The following is an 18,940-nucleotide window of genomic DNA, read 5'->3' as shown; positions in this document are numbered from 1 at the left end:
GCCTTCCTGGAGGTTCCCTTCAGGTACTGGAAGGCAGCTCTAAGGTCCCCCTGGAGTCTTCTCTTCTCCAGGCTGAACAATCCCAGCTCCTCAGCCTCTCCTCAGGGCAGAAACTTTCTAAAAATTATCCTGCCAGATGGTTGTTAAAATCCCAGCTTTTCCAAGGTTTTGTCTTCCACCTGCTCCAGCACTTGCCAGGGATGTGGTGGGGACCAGGAGAGCAGCCTGGCCAGGTTGGAGCCCTCAATCCCTACAGAGGACCCTACAGGTCAGCTCAGTGCAGCACTGGGGGTTTCTTTCCCTTGCTGAATATTTGATCCTCACCTTGCAGATGCTTTGATTCCCTGCCATGGTTCCATGCCACAGCATGGTGCTGCTGACCCTGCCTGACACGAGAAGCCATGAAAGGACACTTTGATGGGGTGATTGTTTTCAAAAAAGGGTTTCCAAGGGTGATGATAAAAAGTCCAGTTTTTTTTTTTTTTTTCCAAAAGCTGGGAGCCTATCAAAGGTGTTCTTGGGGTGTTCATACATATCTATAACTTCAAAGGAAAAGTGAGAAGCCTCCCATATCCCTTCCTGCTTGAATATTAGCCAAGTTTGCCTGGTTAACTTAAATTTCCTCCTGGGAGTGATCACAGCAGGGTTTATTATTTTGCTTCTATCCATTAAGGGGTTCTTTAACCAGGTCTTACAAAGCTGGACCCAAGTTTCTCTCCCCGCATTGTGCTACAAATGGGTCCCTTTGTCATTGAGGGATTCAGAGGGAGCTCCTTCCACTGCCTCCTTCACCTGAGGACTGCACATATTGCTCCCAAAATCAGCCCCCTGAGCAAAGCCCAGAACTGAACAGGCCACAGAGCTCCAGATCATCATTACTTGTTAGAGCAAAGCTCCTTTAGGAGATGTACAGGGAAAATAGAGTCCTCAGGATGAAGGCAGAATCAGTTATACTAAAAAAAATACACACTTCTCTCTTCTTCACCCCTTCCTTTTTTCCTATTCCCTGGGGTTTTGCCTTTTTTATCCCTTTAACAAGAGAGTGGATGAAGAGGAGTTACACATTAGGAAGAAATTCTGTAATTTGAGGGTGCTGAGCCCCTGGCCCAGGCTGCCCAAGGAAGCTGTGGCTGGGAGGTGTCCCTGTGTGGGTCTTGAGGGTCCCTTCTGACCCAAACCACTGTGGGACCCTATGAAATAGGGAAGAGAATTTTCCATTTAAAAAATGAAAATATAGAAAGGTGGTGATTCATTTCATGAATTTTTTTCTTGTTAAGAAAACCCCAAACAAACAAAAAACAACCCAAAAAACCCAACAAAAAAAGAAAAAAACAGCAGAAAACTTGAGGAAACATGGATGAATGCCCTCCCTGCCAACTTTCAATGATTCAAGACATTCCTCCAGGAACCCAGCTGTTGGTGGTAGTGCAGGAAACCCTTTTGTCAGTCAATCTCCTTCAGAAGTTTATTCCTGACATTGGGGGCTCTGAAGCTCCTCCAGGTGTTGCCTGGTCTCTTAGCAGTGTTACAGCATCTGAACATCCCTGCACAGCAAGAATCCTTCTCCTCTCCTTCTGAACTCTTGTTCCATGCCATCTCTTCCCTCTCCAGAGGGAAACAGAGGATTTTAGTCCCTTTCCCATCATGTCTTTCCTCTGTGCATCAGTACCAGGGCCAGCAGGAATTCTTGGGTCAACGTCATTACTCCTCTTTCTTTCATTCTCTCGTCCTCCCATGCCCAATCTCTCCTGATTTTCTCCTTCCTTTCCTTTCCTCCCTTTCAGGGAAGGCCAGAGAACTCAACTGGGAAATTGCACTGGAGGGAGGAATTCTGAAATCTTGGCAGAGATGTCAATAACCATGCAGCTTTTCACAAAGCTTTTCATCCTCCCTGCCCACTGGTTGCAGAAGTCCCCAGGTTTTGTTGTTTTATTTTGTTTTTAAAGACACACCTAATATCCTGACTTCCAGTGCATCCTCTTTCTGTACCTGCCTTGTCCAAAAGCTTTGCCAGCAGCTTGGGGGGGACTCTGCCAGCACAGGGACACTCAGTCTCTCCAATTAAATGGAGGGGATGTTGCTCATTGCTCTGAGGATTTAAGCACTGCCAATCTGCTTGGCTCTGGTTCAGTTTCTCCTTAGCAAGTTACTGTCTTGACACTAAAAAAAAAAAAACCAAAAAACCCAACAAAAAAGCCAAAAAAAAAAAACAACCCAAAAAACCCCCCCTAAAAAACCCAAAAAAAAAAACCCTCCCAAAAAAAACACCCCCCCAAAAGAAGCTCCCCCAAAGCCCCCCAAAAAAACCCTAAAAAAGCCCCACCTAGTAGCTGCCAAGGTCTTCCTTCAATACACAGTGGAAAAATGGGAATGAAATGGGAATGAAATGGGAATGAAATGGGAATGAAATGGGAATGAAATTTAAACAACTGTGGGTTTTTTTCCCCCTCATTCTTTTGTCACTTCTTGGCAATATCTCTGGTCTATTGAGGTAGAGAGCCTCGTGCTGAAATTTAAATGTGAAATGAACATTTTTCAGGTTTATCTGGGGTAAAATGATACGTGTCTGGATTTCCCTTAAATGTTTGGATTTACACAAGAAGTTCTATCACCACCACCTGCAGAAGAACCTCAAAGTAACATGAAAAAATTGCTGTGAAACCTTTTAATTTACTGAACAGTGGCTGCACGGTTCACTCATGCTCAAGGCTGTAGAAGAAAGATTCTCAGCAGAGCAAAATTCACCCTTCTCAAATAATTCCTATGAAGCAGCTCTGGTCTGGGCCAGATGAGAGGGGCAGACAAAACTACCAACAAATTAGCCAACCAACCAACCCCACCAGGGCCAGAGAAAATCACTACATTGCTTTATCTGCCATGGTTTGGTCAGCAAGTCAACCTAAATTATTCTGCATGTTGGTAGCAGGAGAGTTTGCCTTTTAAAAATAATGATTCTAGTTCAATGCTGGTCCAGCATCCCCCTGGCTGCAACCAAAAAAAAAAAAAAAAATAAAATATATATATATAAATAAATGGCTGAGCAGATAATATACTTCTGATTGCTGAGAGCAGAGCTCAACTGTACCCCACACCAACATTGCTGACATTTATGTTACTGATTTCTTCTGTCCTTTTGTGAGAGCAGATAAAACGTACAATAATTGCAGCCTGCAGGTCCATAATGGGGGGGACTGAAAGGAGAAATTGGAGCAAATTAAATGAAAAGGCTCGTTTTTCTTAGACACACACAAAAAAAGAAATAAAATGTACTCGAGTGCCTGTTTTTCATTAAAGAAAAAAAAAAAAAATCATTTACAGCTCTTTTTGGAAAGGATGTGTGTGTGAGCAAGGCACACAGGCAGATAATAGAGACAAATTGAAGTCCCCTGGGGCAATGGTGACTGCAGGGCATTGCAATAAAGGAGAAATACCTGGAGCCACACTTGGTTAGAGCCTCTAAGAGCAGCCTTAGCCCTGGAAGTCTCATGGGCTTGAGCATCACCTTCCAAATCCAAATCCATCTCCTTCCAAAATCACAGCCTGGATGAGGAATTGGTTTCCTTCACTGCCTCTTAGCTGGGGGAAGCTTTCTGCTCCAGCCCTCCTCCTGCCAAGCCCAGCCCAGACTTCTCTCAGGGGGTGACACAGAATTTGGGTGTCACCCCTCCCAGATGTCACCCGGGATGCTGCAGTGTGCAGGTGACACCAGGATGGGAGCAGTTGCCAAGGTGATGTGGCCAAGGCCTTGCTGAAAGGGCAGAGCCTTCCATCCAGAGCTGGGTTTTCAGAGAGAAAAGGTTTCCCAGCCTGCAATGAAAAGTCTCCAAACTGCAAATTCTCTTACAAACTCCCTTGGTGTCACCTGCCTGGATGGAGAGGACCCTCAGCGTGGCCTCTGGGCACAAGGAGGGGCAGGAGGAGCAGGGGATGTTGCTTCAGGGGCTCTCTGTGTCACCAGGACTAAGTTTAAGGTTTCAGGATGTCATTTTCAGGATGCCCATTTCAGGGCTTGGTCAGACACTCAGGATCTGCTTTCAACCACACATAGTGCTGGCATAAAAGTGTCAGTTGAAGGTAGGATTGTAATCTCTGTGTTCTACTTCTGGAATAAAACTCTGCTAAACGTTTATCAAACATTCTAGATCCTCATAATGCAGAATATAGATTGGGGTTTTATTTTTTCCCTTAAGCTTCGTGTCATAGGTGCAGGAGAAAGGACAAAGTGTATCCTGTTAGTTGTGTGGCACGGGGATGCAACGGGATTTTCATGGAATCACAGAACTGTCACAGTTGGAAAAGGCCTCTAAGATCACCATGTCCAACCATCAGCATCACCCCACCCCAAAAGAAATAATTTTAAAATAACAGAAAGATAATAAAAAAAATAGATTATAATCAAAATAATAGAAATAATTTTTAAAATTCAGGCCATTCACTCTCCAGGGGGGGGGGGGGAGAGAGCAATAAGGTCTCCTCTCTGGGACTTGGGAAGACCAAACAGTTCAAGGCAAGGGAGCAGCTGATGTTTCTGTGCTAAATGACCACCCCAAAAGCAAAACCCCCAAGCAAATCCACACTTGAGAGGAAGGAGTCATCTTTTCTACTCTACCTGCCTACACTGAGGTGTTTCTCCTAAGCTGGACACTCACCTTTCCTCCATGGATATTTCTCTTTTCTATCATGAATCCAGTTGCCCCCAGGCATCATCACTTGCCTTTAGGGGATGCCCTTACCTCTCCTTTGACAACCAAAGGAACCTGGCCCTTAAAATAGATGCTGACCTTTACAATAGTAAAACCAGAGATAAATGATGGATCTGCTCCCATGGCAGGAGCTGGTTACTAGAACTAGACAGAGAATTCTAGTTGGGAGTCCAGGCTTCTGTATCTCAGGACTCCGTGGCACATGGAGCTCAGTTTTTGGACAAATTAACCACAAATACTTCCCCTTCTTGCTCTTCAGTTGATTCTTTGCCCATTCTTTGCTGTATGCTCAGACTTCCACTTTTAAAACCATTCCAGGTGAGGTTGGATGGGACTCTGAGCAACCTGACCTGGTGGGAGACGTCCCTGCTCACTGCAGAGGGGTTGGAGGAGGTGGCATTTAAAGGTCCCTTCCAACCCAACCCATCTGTGATTCAATAAATGAAGGTGGAAAAAACTCTTCTGAAAAGGAGATTGGATGAACTGCTCTTCAAAGATGACTTTAGTGGGGGAGGGCAGCTGGTCCAGGATATTTTAATTTTTTATCTACTACCTTTGGCTTGCATTTTATGCTACAACTCTGAAGGAAAAGCTTTTTTTTTTACTTTAAGCCAGGAATATAATAATTCTTCAGTATTTTCAAGATGTTCCTAAAACCCAGACTCTGTGGCAGATCTTGGGCTAAGAGAGCAACGTGATTGAGAGTCTTCCCCTTTATTGCTGGATATGGAAGAACATTTGGAGGACAGACACCACTATTTGAAGACCTGTGTGGGGAGTGGGAGATTATGGGAAAATAAGACGGAAATTTTATGGTAATGAATTTGGAAGAGTTTCTAATGGGACCAGCTTAAGATTTACGAAGAAATATTAGAGTTGCTTAAGTAATATCCAATGAGAGGAAATCCAGTGCCAGGAAGCTATGAAATTAAGCAGGATTCTTTTAACTCTGTTCCATCCTTATGGTGAAAATAGAGTGAGCAAGAGAAGTGATTCCCCCACTGTCCTCTGCTCTTGTGAGACCCCACCTTGAATAATGTGTCCAGTTTGGTGTCCCCAGCACAGGAAGGACACAGATCTGTTGGGATGAGGCCAGAGGAGGCCACAAAGCTGATCCAGGGGCTGGAGCAGCTCTGGCAGGAGGAGAGGCTGAGGAGCTGGGATTGTTCAGCCTGGAGAAGAGAAGACTCCAGGGGGACCTTAGAGCTGCCTTCCAGTACCTGAAGGGAACCTCCAGGAAGGCTGCAGAGGGACTTTTCCTCAGTGTCCAGGGATAGGAGAAGGGGAAAGGGATTGAAACTGCAGGAGAAGAGGTTCAGGCTGGAGCTGAGGAAGAAGTTCTTCAGGAGGAGGGTGCTGAGCCTCTGGAACAGATTGCCCAGAGAAGCTGTGGCTGCCCCCTCCCTGGAGGTGTTCAAGGCCAGGTTGGATGAGGCTTGGAGCAACCTGGGCTGGATGAGAGGCACCTCTCAAGGGTGGTGATTTGCAAGATGCTCCCTTCCCATGAGGTGGGACGTGTCTGGGGACAAATGTGTCCCCAAAGAGACCTGTGAGCAGCCCTGGTTGATCTCCCCTCCACAGGCCCCCAGCAGTGCAGCAAAGGAGCCTCAGTGAGTGATGGGCAAACCACATCTGTTCAGAAGAGATAATGTGGCTGGGTTCTGCCTCCAGGGAAATCCATGACACATCTGGACATTAAGTGCATTTCTCAAAGGATTAGTGATGAGGAATTCTCTATGAGTTTAAACCAGAAGATGCATTTTAAAAAGAAAATACAATTCTGGTGTTCTCCAGCTGTGCTCAAGAGTTCTCCCCTCAGCCTCCCAGCACCAAGGGCTTTACCTACAAGAAGTTGCCTGACTTGGGTCCCTTTGCCAACTTTGCTCTTTTTAAAGCCTTGATTTATTCACCCATTCTCAAACACCCTTTCCTTCAGGCCTCCAGACCAAGCAGCTCAGTGCTCTGATTGTTCTTGGTGCTTGTGCTGTTGCAGATAAGTGCAGTAGCAAATTACCAATAAATCCCAAATTACAGATTGTTTTTTTTTTTTTTTTCTTTTGTGTATTTCTACACTACAGAGAGAGCAGCTGGATATGAATTTTTGTTTCTGAGGTTTTGGTAGCATGAAGCACAAGTCAGGATTCATCCACGCTAGAGAATAAAATTGTTTGTTTTGCCTGGGGTGGAAATCAAACACAGTATTTGTTAAATCTCAGAGATATTTATATGAGCAAACTTCAAAGCTCCGGATATGCAGAGCAATTAGAGAGAAAACTGTATGTGTGTTATACGATCATTGCCTAACTATAATACCAAATTAAAAAAAAAAAAAAAAAAAAAAATCTCATTTATGTTTGCTGAACAAAAACAAAGCCAAAAAGCCTCCCAATAAGCATCTCTTTCATCTTCACTATAGGAAACTTCCAGGTAGCAAAGCACACTGCAGAGCCTCATTAGTCCTCAGCTTCCAAACACAAAAGGGTTTGATGAGAAGGAGCAGATAAAACCCATTTCACTTGTGAGGTTGCTGCCTACCTCCTGGTTCCTGAGTGCTCAGGGACTCTGCTGCAAATCTGCCCTGACACAGGGGTTGGGTTTCACAGCAGTTTTAATGCTCCTAATTCTATAATCTGAGCGATGCAAAACGAGTTTCTGATGATCTCTTTAACCACTTAATGAGCTTGTTTGCTCAATCTTAACAATCTCACCTTAAAACTGTTGGTTTCATTTAATTCAATCACATGAACACATGTAGGACATTGATAACAAATTAGTCCTAGAGCAGGGCATTGGTTTCTCACAGGTTGTCCTGGGCATTGCTCAAGTGTTGTCCTGGCCTTAGCTGGGAAAGGGATGAAAAATCTGCAATATCACAGGAAAAAACATCACAGGAGTAGCAGAAACCAGATTTTCAGGAACAGTGTGGTTTTGCTCTGGTGATACCAACAAGTAAATTCAAATTACTAAAAATAAAAATAATTTAAAAAAAAAAAAAACAAAACGTAGAGACCTTTGTGATCCCCACTTTAATTTTCTTTGAGCTCCTTTATCACCAACCAACCCATGTTATGCTGTGGCAGAGAAGAGCAGGGAGGACAGTGACAGCCATGCTGGGAGAAATATGGGATTTATACCTTTACAGGTCTTTGGTTTTCCCTAGAGCTTTGTGATTTTTTTTTTTTTTTTTTATTTTGGCAAAGGTAAAAGGGCAAGAGACATTCTTCTGCAAATGGACACTGGGAAGCTGTTGCTTTCCAAACCTTCTCATTTTCTCTTTTATTTTTTTTTTGTCTCAAACAAAACAAAACAAAACAAAAAAAAACCACAAAAACCAAACCAAAATTCCAGTTTTCATGGAATAATTGGGGTTGTCAGGGCCCTCTGCAGGTCCCCCAGCCCAACCCCCCTGCAGTATCAGGGACACCCTCACCTAGATCAGGTTGCTCAGAGCCTCCTCAAGCCTCACCTTGAACATCTCCAGGATGAGGATGAGACCTCAACCCCCTCCCTGGGCACCCTGTGCCATTGTGTCACTGCCCTCATGGGACACAACTTGTTCCTCACATCCAATCTAAATCTATTCATCTAGTTTTGATTGATATTTTTTTTTTAAAGATTTTTTCCTCTTATAAAAAAGAATAACCTGTTTTTACCTAAATGTTAATGGCTGGTAATCTTCATTTGCATCCAATCATCATTCTTCTGTCAAGGCAAATGGGATGCAAGAAAAATAAGACTTGAAATAATCTTACAACTCTACACAGTGCCTTTTCTGGTTAGTTCAAGAATTTCAGGTGAAAACTCGCTTAGAAATAAGAAAAAGCCCCAATCCTGGGGGTTTTCAGGTAACGTCAGCAAGTTGTCTGTCACTGCTCCTCAGGTTTTAAATAGGGGGACAACAAAAAGAGAAATCAGAGATTTGAAATCAGAGCTCCTTTTGCTGCTTCCCAGCTGTGGGGAGGAGAATTTTAATGCCCACTTTGGGAAATCTAGAAAGCAAAGATGAAGTCACAGGTGTACGTGTGGATGAAGTCAGAGCAATATTTTGCTCTTTTCTGATGATTTATAGGAATGTAAATCACAATTCACCTTTTCAGACTGAAAAAAAAAGTAAAAAAAAATTAAGAAATCACACTTATGGCATTGCCCCAACAAGAAACAATGGTTAAAGGCAAATGTGTTGGATTTTTTTTCCTTATTTTCCTTGAAATATGGCACATGAATCATAACCAGGTACCTATTGCTGTTGGAAGTAGCTGAATTTATGTACACAGTGTGCAGTCACCACTACAAATATTTATCTGAAAATGTGAATGCAAAATAGTGCCTGAAAACCATTTAATTAAAACTGCAAGACAGGCTGTTATTTAGTAGCAGAGTTATGAAAAGCACAGATTTTTGCCATTTGTTGGCTGTTTTGCTGCTCAGTGTTTTGAGTGCACCAGAATGATTGGAAAAACTTTGTAAACTGTTGAATTAAAATCCCTCTTTTAAAAAAAAAAAAAAAAAATAGCAAACAAAACACTCCAAATTATAAATTTAATTATCTGGCTTATCTAAATCCAGACCAGCATTGCCCTCTGATTGAGAGGGAATTTTAATATTTCTATGAAACAAATAGAAAGACAATTTCAAAACAAAGCCACTGGAAGAGCAGAAAAATCAAAGCATTTCATTTAGCTTGGCAAAACAAAACCTCTTTTCATGGTGCAAACCTATTTGCAGACTTTGTCTGGCAGGAGAAATTTGACAAAATGTTACAAGCTGACAAAATGATCTTGATCTCTATGTGTATCAGTGGAAAAGATTTCATTCCAAAATGATTCCAGCATTAATTACAGTTCGCTGGTGAAATGATTTTCCATGAATGCTTTTTGCTGACGAGTGCCCCCCTTCCTCAGAAATAATAAATAAATAAATGCAAAACTTGGGAGCTTGTGGTATTTGTCCTGCAAAGGTTTGGTGTGAGCTGCTCAGACTGAGCACATCAGCTCTGATTTTCCCCTTCCAGCCTCCCCAAGTGTTTTAACACAGGATTTTGATTTATAGAAAGGAGCTTCTGAGACATCCTTTCCATCCTGGATGATGTGGCCATTGCTGTCCCCTGGCAGAGGGTGCAGTGGGACAGCCCTGGGGAACATTTGGGGGAAGTGTTACCTTTGAGATAGTGGTTTGGGACAAGTTGTGTTTGAGTGGTTTTCTGTACAAATTCCAGAGGTGGAAATCTATAGAATTAGAGTGTGGTTTGGGCTGGGAAACACCATGAAGATCACCAAGTCCAAGCATGCCAAGGCCACCCCTGCCCCATGTCCCTCATCCCCACATCTCCAGGGCTCTGAAACCCCTCCAGGGATGATGGGGACTCCAGCCCTGCCCTGGGCAGCCTGGGCCAGGCCCTGACAACCCTTTCCAGGGAGAAATTCTTCCCCAGCTCCAACCTAAACCTCCCCTGGCACAACTTGAGGCTCTTTCCTCTTCTCCCATCCCTTGTTCCTTGGGAGCAGAGCCCGACCCCCCCTGGCTCCAACCTCCTCTCAGGGGCTTGCAGAGAGCCAGAAGGTCTCCCCTCAGCCTCCTCTGCTCCAGGATCAACACCCCCAGCTCCCTCAGCTGCTTCTGGGCAGACTTCTGCTCCAGACCCTTCCCCAGCTCCATTCCCTTCTCTGGACACACTCCAGCCCCTCAATCTCCTTCTTGTCCTCAGGGGCCCAGAACTGAGCCCAGGATTTGGGGTGCAGCCTCCCCAGTGCCCAGCACAGGGGGAATACACTTGATTCTACCAAATTGCTTCTAAATTTTAATTTTCCTCAGTGTATAACTGGATGGGTTTGTCTGACACCAGGTAGACTAAAGCACACTCATCCTCACATGATGCTAAAATAAGTTTGAAGACTTGGCCATGCCTAAAATCTAAGATACAAGGCGAGTTTCCCATCTGAATCCATAAGAGAAAAGCCATGATATTCACGTTCTCCAAATTATTTATCCCACTGGATTTTCAGTTCCTACTCCTGAAATCCAAATCCCCCAAGACAAGAACACGTGGCTGTTGTTTCTTTATATCTACAACACAGTAGAAACCTCACGTCCTCACAGGCAGAAAAAAACCCAGAAGAAAAGTGGCTCCAACAGCTTCTGATGTGTGATACCTCTCAACTTTGGGCAAGAGAAAGCAGAGGCAGGGAGCCACAATCAGCTCTCAGCTCTGCAAAGGAGAAGCTTTCCCTACAGAAACTCTTCCTTAGAAATTGTGCTTTCATGCTGAAGGGTCAGTCCTAGAAACCCTTTGCTTTTATGCTCTTGGGCAGTTTTTTTTTTCCATGAGATCCATCTCTCCCCATGCTGTCTAAAGACCTTGGTTTCATAACAAATGAAGTCTCAGGAAACACTGTCTGTGCACCTCCCCCCCCCCTTTTTTTTTTTTCTTTTTTAAAGCTTTCCCTTACTCAGAAAGCAAACAGAAGCAGTAGAATGTTTCTCTTGGGTTGACTTCCATCCTTGTCAGAAGCTGTGGCTTTGTGCAAGGCCTGGAAACCAGGCAGGGGTGGCTCTGGGTTGCTGGATTGTGGTTTTAATCGTTCAGCCTGGAACAGATGTGGCAAAGTTTGCTGGGAAAGAGAAATTTTGCAGAAAAATCAGCAACCTGCCTTGTGTGCCTCTGGGCTGTCTAAATATAACCAGAGTGGCATTGGGCTTCACTTCATCTTCTCTGCATGGGGATGAGGTTGATGCAATGCTCATTAGAGAACTGTTGGCAGAAATAAAGGTCAACACCAGCCTCTGGCTTGGAGCAATGAAGTCACCAGAAAAAGCAAAACATTCCTATGGTTGGGGCAGGGGAAATGGCAATGGGAGCAGTGAGCTGGGCTGGATTTCTTGGGGGAATTTGCAGCTTCTTGCTGCTTCGTTGCAGTGTCCTGAAGCCACAGCAGCTCTTACCCTCAGCTCTTCTCCTGCTCTGGGCCAGGATAAAGGGGATTTTCTGTCCTGTCCTTTTGCTTTCAGCTCAGTCTCTTGTCAGCAGCTGCACTGCTGAAATGAACAGCAAGTTTCTCAGGCAGTGGCTGCTCCTGGGACTGATCCCACTCAATATTTACAGGTACAGCCAGAGCCTGGGGTGCAGAACCAAGGGCACTGCTCAGCTCTGAGGAACATTTTGCCCTCTGGAAGGAGAAAAGGAGTCAAGAGGTCACACCTGGAACCTCCTTTGGGGAGGAACAGACAAGAGAAATGACCAAAACTGACCAAACAGAGGATTCCATCCCATCCACCTCATCCTCAGCATAAATTGGAGGGATCACCAGGCTCAAACCCCTTCCTGCTTCCCCTTCTTCCCCTCTCCCTCTTTGCTTCAGCATCCTGGGAGGATTCCATCCCTTCCTCTGCCTGTGCTCCTGATCCATCCCAGCCTGAATCTGTGTGTTCCTGCCTCCAGCTCCCAACTGCTCCTGACCCCAGGATTCCAGCCTGGACTTTCCCAGGGCTGCCCTGCAGCCTCAGTGGGGATGGGAGAGTTATTGGGGGAGAGGGGGAGGAATCTGGGATCAATTTTCCTGTCTATTTGTAGATATTTAGTCATTTTTCCTGTTTATCATTCCTGTTCCATCAAAGCTGTGCAGTTGAGTTCCCAACCCATCAGTCTCTCTCCCTTATTCTCTCTCCTTCCTTTATCAGGGAAGGGGATGAATAGAGAGCATCTGGCATTGGGTTTCACTGCCAGCCCAGGGCTCAACCCTGACAGCTCTGTCCCCACTCCTGTTCCTCCAGGAGGGAGCTGCAGGTGCTCCAGACCAGAGAGCAAACATTGTCCCATACAAGCTGACAATTGCTATAAGTTTCCCTGCTGGCATCAAACCTCTCCCCATGCCCTAAGGTGTTGGGGTCTCCACTGCCTGCGGCCTCTGCCTGTCCTGGGGAAGCTCTCAGGACACCCCTCACTGCATTTCTCCATGCCTCCCCCAAAAGTCTTTGGATTTTGCTCTTTCAGGAGAAGCAGGATGGGAGTGACAGGAGGAGGGGACATCCTGGCTGCTGTCCTGTTCCTGCCCATGCCAGAAGTGCAGGCAGGGTTTTAGGGAAGCAGAAGGGTTTCTCCAAGCCTTACATCCTCTGGTGTCAGGCAAAGATGAGAGCCTGGGGAGGTCACACACCCAGAGAGTAAATATTCATTTCAACTTCACCTCTGCCAGCCCAACCCTGCTTTAGTCCACCCCCACAATTTATTTTTTTTAACTTTTCTTGGCTCATTTCCATTTCCCTTTTCTGGAGGCCCTAGGGACCAAGCCCAAGGCCTGTTAATAGCAACTCCAAACCTGCCCAAATGCTTCAGATCAGAAACCCTGTTTCCAAGGATTATCTGAGTTGGTAGCCAGGCCATCTGGATGAAATCACCCTAGAGACAGCCTCGTTGGTCCAAGAGGTGACCAGCTCTGGATGCCTTCACTTGCTCATGAGGAGGCCAGAATTTACATCAAAATCCCCTTTTAAGGTCAGCAAATACACAGAACAATTCAAATGACTCCAATTCACACAACAGAGCCAGCAGCCACGGGAGATTTATGAGCATCAGGTGTCTGGCCAGGGACCAAGCTTCCTGCATTACCCCTAAATCTAAGTGTGACCTTTGAGAGTGCTCAGCCTGGGCCACAAAGATGTAATGCTCAGTGTCAGGCTGATGATCTGTGTGTGGGGATCATTGGAGGGGCTTTAATTAAAAAATGATTAATAAAGGAGAGTGGGAAATTCCTCCAGTTGCTGGGTCTCAGCAGATAAGGCCACGTGTGTCATTTTCTCTGCTGTTCTCTACTTTCTTTTCTTCCTATTTTCTTCCTCTTCTATTACCTCTATAAAGTGTTATTAGAGTTGCCTTCTCTTTGCAGTTCTGCTCTGCCAGAATTGTGGAGGCAGAAATGACCTTCCACTTTTCCTCAAAAGAAGAGGAACATGAGATTAATGCTGCTTTCCTGAGCTCAGTTTATGAACACAGCATCCAAGACCCCACTGTACCAAAGATTATAAAACAACCTCCATGTAATACTGAGAAGTGTTGTAAAAGCCCTTGTCTAGCATAAAGGACTCAATTTTTTTTTTTTCCAGATGGTGGGTTTCATTTTGTTTTGAGAAATACTCTAACACCTTTTTTCTGAAAACTCAATGAGTTTTGAGCCAGACTTTGAAACCAAGGATTTTCCCAGTGTGAGGCCAGCAGAAGAGTAAGATGCACACCTAAATAACCATTTATTGCAGCACTGAAGTCTGCTCTGGATTTACTCCTGATTTCTACTGGTGTAGAAATCAGTCTATCCCTGTGGTTTAGGGAATGTCCAGATGCTTCTCTGTCTGCTCTGGAGAGATGCAGCCACATGATGCAGATGGAATGGAGGTTTTTTTAGTTGCATGGCCCTCTAAAACATATCTTGAGCATGCCAAGTGCTGAAGGTCTTTATTCTTCATTTCATTTTGTACTCCTATCAGGAGCTGGAGCAACTGTCTCCCTATTCCCAATCATTTGTTTCCATCCCACATCTTAGAAGTTGTCTGGATGGAAATGGTGTTGGTCTCCATTTGGACAGGCACAGACCTTGGGAAGATGAGGGACATAAAACAAGAGGGATCTCTTGCAGGGGAACTTCAGCTGCACACCACTAAACCCCACAAGAGAAGAGCTGGTCTGGAACAGCAGATCAGCATTTAGTGCCCAGTGGGTGAGGAATTCCCCAACCACCTGGTGTGGAAAGCTGTAGATGACCTGGATGCTTTGCAGACTAAATCAAGATGATAGAGGTGTTGTGGTTCAGCAGGGAATCCTTAGGGATCCCAGCCAAAATAGGCAGGGAGACCTGAGTTGACTCAAGAAGCCTTCAGCACACACAAGACTGAGGAATATTTCTTATTCTATACTAGAGACTCCTGGCAAGCCCTCTGTGGGAAGAGTCTTGAACATCTAGATGCATCTGCATTTGTTTTGACATCCACCCCACAATTATTTTGGCAGTTGAGGCAGGTGGGAGATGATGAATCCTATTTCAAAGTCCAGAAGGGATCTGGTGGGATGCAAAAGAATTTTGCTACTTCCTTCCCATTGTAGAAGGAGATTAGAGGGAGGAAAGGGGCCTTGTTCCCTTCTCTTTATCTTGAGCAGTCTGGATGCTCTGTCTGCTCCCAGATCAATTCGGGAGAGCTGCTTCACATCAGACTTTTGCCCCACAAAGGATATAAAGGCAGGGAAAAACCCAAATCCCAAACTGCAGACATCACTTCCATTTGCATGTTTAAAGGTACATCTTGAAAAATGTTATCTGGTCTCTGTAGCAGATGGAAAGAGGTCTGGCTCCACCCTAAGGTGCAGGCTCTGCCCTTGGGGCATCTCTCTGCCCACCAAGCAGCATGATGGCCACTTGAACACAGCTCAAGAGAACCCCAGGCAGATGCACCAACCCCCATCCCTTCTCCTTCCCCGTGGGTGAAAACCCATACACAGCTGTCATTCCTGCTTATAGGAATGTGAGGAATATGTGAGGATGATTTTTTACCTGCCTTGTTGCTCTTAACAGAACAAACCAAGAATAAATCAGGGCCTAGAATTTACTAAATTAAAAATATATATATGCTGATGCTCCACGAGATCCTCTGCCACGGTGCTCTGCTGCTGCAACCTTTGGCAAGTTAATGCAGGGCTGCTTTGGGTTGGAAGGTCAGCCTGAAGATTAAACAAAAGCAACTTGTGCATGAAGGACTTGGCAAGACACTCAGGATACCCTCCCTGCACTCAGCTGTGGATTTTTAAATTGGCTACATCTCCAAATGCTGTTGACAACGTGACAGAAGCAGAAATAACCCTGGTTTCGCCTCCCTGATCTTGAAAGATGCTGAGCTCAAAGTGCTGCAAAACTGACATCCCTGCCACCATCCCCCTGTGTGGCCAAGCACTCACAGCTCTGAAATGGGAATAATTGAACTTTTTCTTGTCTCTCAGACACAGACACTGAAACTGTTGCCTGGATTTAATGGCATAAACAGCACAGCACACCATAGGATCTTCAGAATATGATGCGTGCTTTCCCCAAGGGATTTGGTTACCCCAAAACTGTCACAGACCTGCCTTGTTGTCCCATCAGGTGACACCATGGACAGCCTCACCTGATCTGCTGGGAGCTCTCCAAGGCCAGCTAAGCCAATCCATTTATCTGACATTTACAAGTAGATTGGATGCAAGCAGAAAAATCATCCCAACGCAGCTGATGCATGGGGAGTTCTGCCCCACAGGTGACTCCACAAACATAAAGAGTCTGTCTAGGAGAAAAGAAAAGTAACAACAGCCATGGGAGTGTCTTCTGCTCAGTCAGGTGCTTTGGGGGCTGTGTAATTACTGTGCAAACTCAGTGTAGTCACTAGCAGCCCATTCAGGTTTGCTGGGCCACGGTGCCTGATGCTGCAGCACAGCAGGACACAGCAGGTTGGAAAACCCCTTGGGATCACCAACTCCACCCATCAGCCCTACTCTACAAAGTTCTCTCTCAGCCCACCTTCCTCAAGATGAAAGGAAGACACCTGGCATCCCATCTGGGTGCTGGAGACCCCAGAGGTAACTAATTATTAATTAATGGGACTCACTGGAGGAGCCACAACCCAGGACAGCTGAGGCTTCCTTCCCTCCATCTCCTCTGTCTTCTGCTTCTGGATGTGCAACATCTCATGGCAGGTTTGCAGCTCTGGGACCACACTGGTTTTTTCCCTGTAGTTGCAGTTCACCACCTGGTAACTCCTTGCCTCCCCCTCTAACCAAAATTCCATTTTAATGGAAAATAACCTGAGTTACAGCACAAATTCCAGCCTAAAGACATTTAACCCCACAATAAGTTCAATTACAGAAGTGAGAAATGTCCAGTTGGGAAAGCAGTAACAGGAGAATGAAGTTGAAGATCATCTAAATTAACAGGAAAAACACAAAACTTAGTTTCTTCACATACATTTTTATATATACACAGGACTGTGTGCTTATTCAAGCCTCCTAGATGCTGGAAACTAAACTGCACAGATGGGATTTTGGAGAAAACAAGCAATTTTTTTTCCTCAATACATCAATACTGACTTTTTTTTTTTTTTTTTTTTTTTTTTGAGTGGCTGTGAACCATCTCTGGCATTGTATTTCACACTTTTCTCTAGTAAAGAGTTTTCTGCAGCAGAAAACTTTTCCTTTTCACCATTTGCTTGCAAGGTTGCTTCTCTTTTCAGTCTCAGTGAGCACAACAGTTTGGATGCTCCCCTTCTGCATTTTCATTCTAAAACTGAAAGCCACTTCCATCAAGGGGCTGAGGTTTTTCTCCCAGGCTTTCAGTGCTGGTGTGCAAGCTGGATACAAAGGGTTTGCAGCTTGCTAAGGAAAACAAACTGCCAGTTCCTTTTAACAGAAATGAAAGTGTCTGAGCAACATGAATCTGCTGCTTCCACTCTTTTAGCTGTGCTTGAAAAGAAAATGTAAAAGCACTTTGTACTGCACATTGTGAAAAATCCTGCCTGGTTCATGTTTCCAGAAACACTGAATTGTTTAGACTAAAGAGAAAGGGGAAAAAAAACCCCAAAAACCTCATGTTTAAAGACTGAAATTGTTCTATTAGCACATCATCTTGGAGAGGTGTTACAGCCTCTGGTGGGCTTTTTCTTTTTGCCTCTCTGCTCTAAGGTCTGGTTGGATTCAGGCAGAGGGACAGCTAACAGGACAGATCTAACAAGAACAGGGGGGAATTTTTAGAAATAAATTCCCAGAAAGCAAGCAGCAGTGGCCACTGGGGCACATTGAGGGGGAAGGATGATCTGCAGGCTGTAAGGAACACAGGGCATCTGGGTTTTGGGGGAAAAAACCCTCTGGTTTTAGGAAACTGCTGCTTCCTAAATTATTCCAGTTCAAAGCATGGGGATCTTGCTGGAATTAGCATCCTCTCTAGACCAAGCCCACAAGGCTGCTGAGAATGTGCCCACTCTTTATCTTCCAGCCTTATTCCCAGCCCTGATGGTTGGAGGGGAACAAAGAAGGGGAAGAACTGGTCTGTGGTTGGCAGAGTTTTAGTCACTAACTGGGTGACAGATGTTTTCTGTTATTCCCCCTCTACCTTCCCCTGGGAAGATGAAAAAGGGAATTAGAGGGAGAGACTTAGAAGAAAAAACTGAGAGAGGTTTAATGAATCACAGCAGAGTCATGGTTGGGAAGGGCCTCAGAGATCATGGAGTACAACCATATACACACAACACCAAAAAAAAAAAAAAATTACCAAGAAAATATGAACAAACACCACACATGCTCCACCAAATAACAACAAAAAATCCCCTGCACTCTCAGTCACTACAACATGGCCTGAAGTGCCAGATCTCCACATTTCTGAAATCCCTGCAGGGCTGGTGACTCCACCACCTCCCTGGGCAGCTCATTCCAGTGTCTGACCACTCTCTCAGGAAAGAAATTCTCCTTAATACCTAAAGTGAACCTCCCCTGGGGCAACTTCAGGACTTTTCCTCTGGTCCTGTGTTCACCTGAGAGCAGAGCCCAGCACCCACCTCCCCACACCCTCCTCTCAGGGAGCTGCAGAGGGCAATGAGGTCTCCTCTCATCCTCCTCTTCTCCAGGTTAAACATTCCCAATTCCCTCAGCCACTCCTCATACAACTTGTTCTCTAGTAGTAACTGGCAATAGTGATTGTAAATTACAAATATACATAAACCACATAAATACAGAACTTGCACTCTTCATCTGGCAATTACTTCCCAAACAGAGAAGTCCCACACTGAACTTGGCAGCAGATGGAGATGCCCAAGCCCAGGATTCCAGTAACAACCCCAAAAAACCCCAGAGCAACCAAACTGGTCCTACCTGGGAAGGCAGGAGGTGACCTGTGTCCATGAGCAGTCTTCTTCTCCAGGGAGGAAACAAGGAGCAGGAGCAACAACAAAGAGGTCCCAGAGAAAGCAGGAGAAGGGCCTCCCAAGGGCCATTTTATACTGAGCCCATGGGAAGGAGGGCTCTGATTGGTCCATTCAGGTCACCCAACCCAATCTCTCCTCTTCATTGGCTCAACTGCTTCATCCCATTTTAATTTTTCCATCAACAAACTGGGAGGTGCTGGTGGGTTCTGGGCAGGCTCAGGTCACTATGACCACAGGCAGTTGGGTTTTTTGGGGTTTGGTTTGGTTTGGGTGATTTTATTTGTTTGTATGTTTTGGGGTTTTTTTTTTGTTTGTTTTGT

The 18,940-nt window shown here is 45.1% G+C and overlaps 1 long non-coding RNA gene across 5 annotated transcripts in view; it reads right to left on the bottom strand.

Moving 5' to 3' along the window:
* The window catches only part of LOC139796748 (uncharacterized), a 93,158-nt gene extending 74,463 nt beyond the window's left edge, over positions 1 to 18,695 (bottom strand). For all 5 annotated transcript variants that reach the window (XR_011726140.1, XR_011726139.1, XR_011726137.1 and 2 more), the window contains exon 1: positions 18,568 to 18,695. This is a non-coding gene — a long non-coding RNA (uncharacterized lncRNA). The remainder of the gene's footprint in view (positions 1 to 18,567) is intronic.
* Positions 18,696 to 18,940: the final 245 nt, after the last annotated feature.

The sequence above is a fragment of the Heliangelus exortis genome, chromosome 5, assembly GCF_036169615.1.
Source record: "Heliangelus exortis chromosome 5, bHelExo1.hap1, whole genome shotgun sequence".
In the NCBI taxonomy this organism is placed as follows: Eukaryota; Metazoa; Chordata; class Aves; order Apodiformes; family Trochilidae; genus Heliangelus; species Heliangelus exortis.
The sequence above is the reverse complement of the archived record's forward strand: the minus strand, read 5'-3'. Positions and strand labels throughout refer to the sequence as shown.